Source organism: Artibeus jamaicensis, unplaced genomic scaffold (genome assembly GCF_021234435.1).
Source record: "Artibeus jamaicensis isolate MK-2021 breed Jamaican fruit bat unplaced genomic scaffold, CSHL_Jam_final scaffold_1964, whole genome shotgun sequence".
Lineage (NCBI taxonomy): Eukaryota > Metazoa > Chordata > Mammalia > Chiroptera > Phyllostomidae > Artibeus > Artibeus jamaicensis.
This window is the reverse complement of record NW_026522030.1, coordinates 72,981,331-72,988,256: the sequence shown is the minus strand read 5'-3', so window position 1 is coordinate 72,988,256 and position 6,926 is coordinate 72,981,331.

Here is a 6,926-nt window from a genome sequence, read left to right as displayed (position 1 = left end):
CTATTAATATAAATTCATAGTTCTATGAAGCAGTATGAATTCATGGTTCTATGAATCAGTATAAATTCTTGTAAAGAATGGCCCACTAGGAACTCTGTCTCCAGGCAGTTCCATTTTTAATTTTCTGAGGAAATTCCATATAGTTTTCCACAGTGGCTGCATCAGTCTACATTCTCACTAACAGTGCACTAGGGTTCCCTTTTCTGCCCATCCTCTCCAACACTTGTTTGTTGATTTGTTTATGATGGCCATTCTGACGGGTGTGAAGTGGTATCTCACTGTGGTTTTAATTTGCATCTCTCTGATGGCTAGTGATGCTGAGCATCCTTTTGTATGTCTCTGGGCCCTCTATTTACTCCTTGGAGAAGTGTCTGCTCAAGTCCTTTGCCCATTTTTTAGTTGGATCTTTTGTTTTCTTAGAGTGGAGTCGGGTGAGTTCTTCATATATTTTGGAGATCAAATCCTTGTCTGGGTTAATATTAGCAAATATATTTTCCCATGTGGTTGGTTCCCTTTTCACTTTACTGCTGTTTTCTTTAGCCATGCAGCAGGTTTTATTTTGATGAGGTCCCATTTGTTTATTCTTTCCTTTATGTTGACCCAGCAATCCCACTGCTGGGATTGTAGTCTAAGAATCCTGAAACACCAATTCAAAAGAACCTCTGCATCCCAATGTTCATAGCAACACAATTTACAATAACCAAATGCTGGAAGCAACCTAAATGCCCACCAGTAAATGAGTGGATCAAAAAATTATGGCACATTTATACAATGTAATATCATGCAGCAGAAAGAAAGAAGGAGCTCCTACACTTTGTGACAGCATGGAAGGAACTGGAGAGCACTGTGCTAAGTGAAATATGCCAGATGGTGAGAGACAAATACCCTATGAACTTGCCTATTAGTGGGACCTAATCAACAAAACAAACAAGCAGGCAAAATATAACCAGAAACATTGAAATAAAGAACAAACTTACAGTAACCAAAGGGGAGAGGGGTAATGGGAAGAAATAGGGGAATGTCCATCAAGGAATATGTATAAAGGACGCATAGACAAAGCCAAAGGGGGTAGGTTCAAGAGTGAGAGGCAGGGATAGGTAGGGTGGGTGGCTGTGGTGGGGTGAAAATGGAGACAATTGCACTTGAACAACAATTTACAAAAAAAAAGATAAAAGAAACTCTGCCTTACAGATTTGGAACTTAGACTCTCACAAACATGGTTTGAGCCCCATTAATTCTTGGCCACAAAACTTTGGAATGGTCTATAACCACTTTATTTTTCTTTATTTTATTGTTGACACTGTTGCAGATGCTTCCATTTCTCCCACCTTGCCCTGCTCTTTCTAGCCCTAGTTCCCCCTTCCCTCTAGCCATGACTACACTGTTGTCTGTGTCAACAGGTATACCTATATGTCTTTGGTTAATCTCTTTACCTTCTTTCACCTCACCTTTTTCTTTTATGAAGCCAGCATCATACTAATTCCAAAACCAGATAAAGACACAACAAAGGAAGAAAACTTCAGGCCAATATTGCTGATGAACATAGATGCTAAAATCCTCAACAAAATATTGGCAAATCGCATCCAACAATATATCCAAAAGATACACCATGACCAAGTGGGATTCATCCCAGGGATGTAAGGATGGTTCAGTATTCGCAAATCAGTAAATGTAATACACCACATAAACAAAAGCAAAGACAAAAATCACATGATCATATCAATAGATGCAGAAAAAGCATTTGATAAGGTACGGTACCCATTTATGATAAAAACACTCAGCAAAGTGGGAATAGAGGGAGCATTCCTCAACATAATAAAGGCCATATATGAGACCTAAAGCCAACATCATACTCAATGGCAAAACTAAAATCTTTTCCACTAAGATCAGGAACAAGACGAGATTGTCCACTTTCACCACTTCTATTCAACATAATATTAGTTTTAGCCACAGCAGTCAGACAAGAAAAGGAAATAAAAGGCATCCAAATCAGAAAGGAAGAAACAAAACTGTCATTGTCTGCATGACATGGTAGTGTACATAGAAAATCCTATAGACCACAAAAAACTACTTGACCTAATAAATGAATTTGGTAAAACAGCAGGATGCAAAGTTAATATCCAGAAATCAAAGGCATTTTTGTATACCAACAATGAAACATCAGAATCAGAAATCAAGACAAAAATCCCTTCTTGAGTTTATTTTTATGTGTTGTATTAGTTGGCAGTCTAGTTTCAGTTTTCTGCATGTATCTTTCCAATTTTCTCAACACCTTTCTTTCTTTATTTATTTAGTTATTTATATTGTTGTTCATATTGTTTCATTTCTGGTCTCTCTATTCTGTTCCAGTGATCTATATGTCTGTTCTTATGCCAGCACCAGCCTGTTTATTATTACAATGGCCTCATAGTATAGTTTCACATCAGACATAGTAATACCTACAACTTTGTTTTTCTTTCTCAAGATTTCTGTGGCTATTCAGGGTGTTTTTTGTTCATATAAATGTTTGGAATCTTTTTTCTAGATCTATAAAATATGTCATTGGTGTTTTTAATAGGAATTGTGCTCAATCTGTAGATTTGGGAAGTATGGACATTTTGATGTTAATTCTTCCAATCCATAGACACAATATACATTTCTACTTGTTTGTATCTTTCTCAATTTCTTTCTTCAATATCCTATAGTATTCCAAGTACAGGTTTCTCTCCTCCTTGGTTAAGTTTATTCCTAGGTGCCCTTTTTTTCTTCTGCAATATTAAATGTGATTGTTTCCATGGTTTCTCTTTCTGATAGCTCATTGTTGGTATATAGAAACACCACCAATTTCTGGATGTTAATTTTTTTATCTGCTAATTTGCTGAATTCATTTATTAGTAGCTTTTTGGCTGAGTCTTTAGGGTTTCTATGCACAATATCATGTCATCTTCAAATAATGACAGTTTTACTTCCTCCTTTGCAATTTGGATGCCTTTTATTTTTTTCTTCTTGTCTGATAGTTGTGGCTAGGGTTTCCAGTACTATGTTGAATAAGAGAGGTGAAAGCAGACATCCCTGTCTTGTTCCCAATCTTAAGGGAAATGCTTCTAGTTTTTGTTCTTTGAGTACAATGTTGCCAGTGGGTTTGTCATATATGGCCTTTATTACATGGAGGTATGTTCCTTCTATTCCCACTTTGCTTAGAGTTTTTATTATACATGAGTTCTATATTTTATCAAATGCTTTTTCTGCATCTGTTGATATGATCATGTGGTTTTTATCCTTCATTTTGTTTATGTGGTATATCATGTTTATTGATTTGTTGATAATTTACAAAACTTGGAATGAATCCCTGGAATGAATCCCATTTGATCATGGCATATAATCCTCTTAATGTATTGCTGGATTATGTTTGTTAATATTTTGTTGAGAATTTTAACATCTATGTAATCATAGCTATTGGCCTATGATTTTCTTTCTTTGTAAGAAAATCATTGTCTTTCTGTGGTTTTGGAATTAAAATAATGCTGGCCTTCTAAAATGAACTTCAGAATTTTCTCTTCTCTTGATTTTTTTTGGAATAGTTTGAAAAAGATAACTTTTACCTCTTCTTTGAATGTTTGGTAAAATTCACCTCTGAAGCATTTTGGTCCAGGATTTTTATTTGTTGAAAGTCTTTGAACACTACTTCAGTTTCTCTGGTTGTAATCTGTGTATTCAGATTCTCTGACTCTTTTTGATTCAATTCTGGAAAATTATTTTTTTCTAAGAATTTTTTTCATTTCTTTTAGATTGTCCAACTTTTGGCATATAGTAGTTTGTAATATTTTCTTATAATTCCTTCTATTTCTTTCCTGTCAGCTGTTACTTATCCTCTTTCTTTCCTGATTTTATTTATTTGGGTCCTCTTTCTTTTATTCTTGATGAGTCAGAATAAAAGTTTGTCAATCTTGTTTATCTTTTCCAAGAATCAGATTTTGGTTTCATCAGCCTTTTGTATTGTTTTCCAGACTTTATTCCATTTATTTTTTCTCTAATCTTTATCATTTCCTACCTTCTATTCACTTTGGGCTTTGCTTGTTTTTTTCCAGTTCCTTTAAGTGTAAAGTTAGATTGTTTATCTGAGTTCTTTATTGTTTCCTGGGATAAGTCTGTAATGCTATTAATTTCCCTTTTAGGACTGTTTTCACTGTGTCCCATACATTTCGGGTTTTTGTGTTCTCATTTTCATATTTCAAGATAACCTTTGATTTCTTCCTTGATCTCATTATTAACCCATGTATTATTTAGTAATGTAATATTTAGTCTCCATGACTTTGTGTGTTTTTCAATTTATTTCTTGTGATTGATTTCTAATTTCATATCATTATGGTCAGAAAAGATGCTTGATATGATTTCAATTTTCTTAAATTTATTGAGACTTGTTTTGTGCCCTAGCATAGGACATGTTCCATGTATACTTGAAAAGAACATATATTCTGCTGGGATGAAATACTCTGTGGATATCAAATCTATGTTGTCTAGTGTGTTATTTAAAGTCACCATTTTGTTGTTGATGTTCTGTCTGGGAGATCTATTCATTAAGTCAATGGATTATTAAAGTCCATTCCTATGACAGTATTATCATCAATTTCTTTTTTTAATGACATAGAGATTTGCTTTACATTTAGGTGCTCCTACAGTGGACACATAAATGTTTGCCAGACATTATCCTCTTGTTGGATCACTCTGTTATCATTAAGTAGTGTCCTTTTTTGTCTCTTACTATAGCCTTAGTTTTAAAGTCTGTTTTGTCAGATATGAGTATTGCTATCCCAGCTTTTTTTTTCTTTCCATTTTAATGAACTCTCTTTTTCTATCCCTTTATTTTTACTGTTTGTGTATCTTGCTTCCTGAAATGGATCTCTTGTAGGCAGCCTATTATATAGGTTTTGCTTTCTTATCCATTCAGCTACCCTAAGTCTTTTGACTGGGGCATTTAGGCCATTTACATTTAAAGTGATTTTTGATAGGTATGTTTACTTCCTCTTTCTCCTCCTCATACTCCTCCTCTCCCTCATTATCTCCTATCCTCCTCCTTCTTCAAGAAGGCCCTTTAACATTTCTCGTGAAAGAGTTCCCCGTTCTCCACCTGTAGGTTAGCACTTGTTTGTTGGTTTACTGATGATAGCCATTCTGACAGGTTTGACATGATATCTATTGTGGTTTTAATTTTCAGTTCTCTGATAATTAGTGATGTGGAGTATATTTTCATATGTCTATTAGCTATCTGTATGCCCTCTTTGGGGAAGTGTGTATCAGGTCCTTTGCCCATTTTAATGGGATTGTTTTCATTTTGGGTGCTGAGTTTTATAAGTTCTTTATAAATGTTGGATATTAACCCCTTATTAGATGTATCAGCAAATATGCTCTCCCATTCAGTAGGGTATTTTAAAAATTTTGTTGATAGTTTCCTTTGCTGTAAAAAAAAAGTTTTTACTTTGATGTAGTCCTATTGTTTTTTTTCTCTAGTTTCCCTTGTTGAGGAGAAATATCAGAAAAATTAATGCAAATGGGCACAGCCACTATGGAAAGCATTATGGAGTTACTTCAAAAGATTAAAAATGGAGCTGCCTTGTGACCCAGTAATTTCACTTCTAGGAATTCATTTTAAAAAAAATCTGAAACACTAATTTGAAAGAATATAAGCACCCCTATGTTCCCTGCAGCATAATTTACAATTGGCAAGTGTCCTTCAGTAGCTGACTGGTTAAAACAACTGTTACATTTACATAATGAAATATTACTTTTTCATAAAAAAGAGAATTTTAATTTTTGCAACAGCATGACTGGACTTGGAGAACTTTATCCTAAACAAAATAAATGAGTAAGAGAAGGCCAAAGTCTATATGATTTCACTCATATGGGGAATTTAATTAACAAACTGAAGTAGGAAGAGAACACAAAAGAGACTCATAGAGAACATATTCTCTATGAGGGATGGGCAATGGGCGTTTTGGGGTGGTGGGATCAAGCAAAAAAATAAAAGGACTCATGGACTTGGGTGACAAACAGTGTGTTGATTGCAGAGTGGAGTGTGTAGGTGGAGGTAGAAAAAGGTATAAGGGGAATAAATACTCGTGGATAAAATATAAATTATTAGTACACAGTGATTACATGAGAATTATTCCAGGAATGCAAGGATGGTACATTCTCAAATCAAAATATATGACTCACCACATAAACAAAATGAAGGATAAAAACTACATGATTATATCATTAGATGCATAAAATGCTTTTGATAAATCCAGCACCCATTTATGATAAAAAAAACTCTCAGCAGAGTGGAAATAGAGGGAATGTACCTCTACACAATAAAGAACATGTAAGTCAAGGTCACTGCCAGCATCATACTCAATGGATACAAAACTACAACTGTAGTTTTGTAAAAGTTCCCAATCTTTAAGATTGGGAACAAGACAGGAATGACTGCATTCACCTCTCCAGTACACCTAGTACTGGAAGGCCTAGCCACAGCAATCAGACAAGAAGAAGAAATAAAAGGCATCCAGATTGGAAAAGAAGTAAAATTACCTTTATTTGCAAATAACATGATACAGTATATAGAGAACCCCAAAGATTCAGCCAAGAAACTACTATAAGTGATAAACAAATTCAGCAATATAGTAGGATACAAAATTAATATCCAGAAAAGAGTTGCAATTTTATATGCCAATAACAAACTAACAGAAGTGAAAATTAAAAAAACAATCCCATTCACAATTGCTTCAAGAAGAATAAAATGCCTAGTAATAAACCTAACCAAGTGTGTAAAAGGCCTGTGCTTGGAAAAGTATATGACACTGAAGAAAGAAATTGAAGAAGATATAAAAAAGTGGGATATCCATGTTCATGGATAGGATGATTTAACATCATTAAAATGTCCATACTACTCAAAGCAATCTATAGAT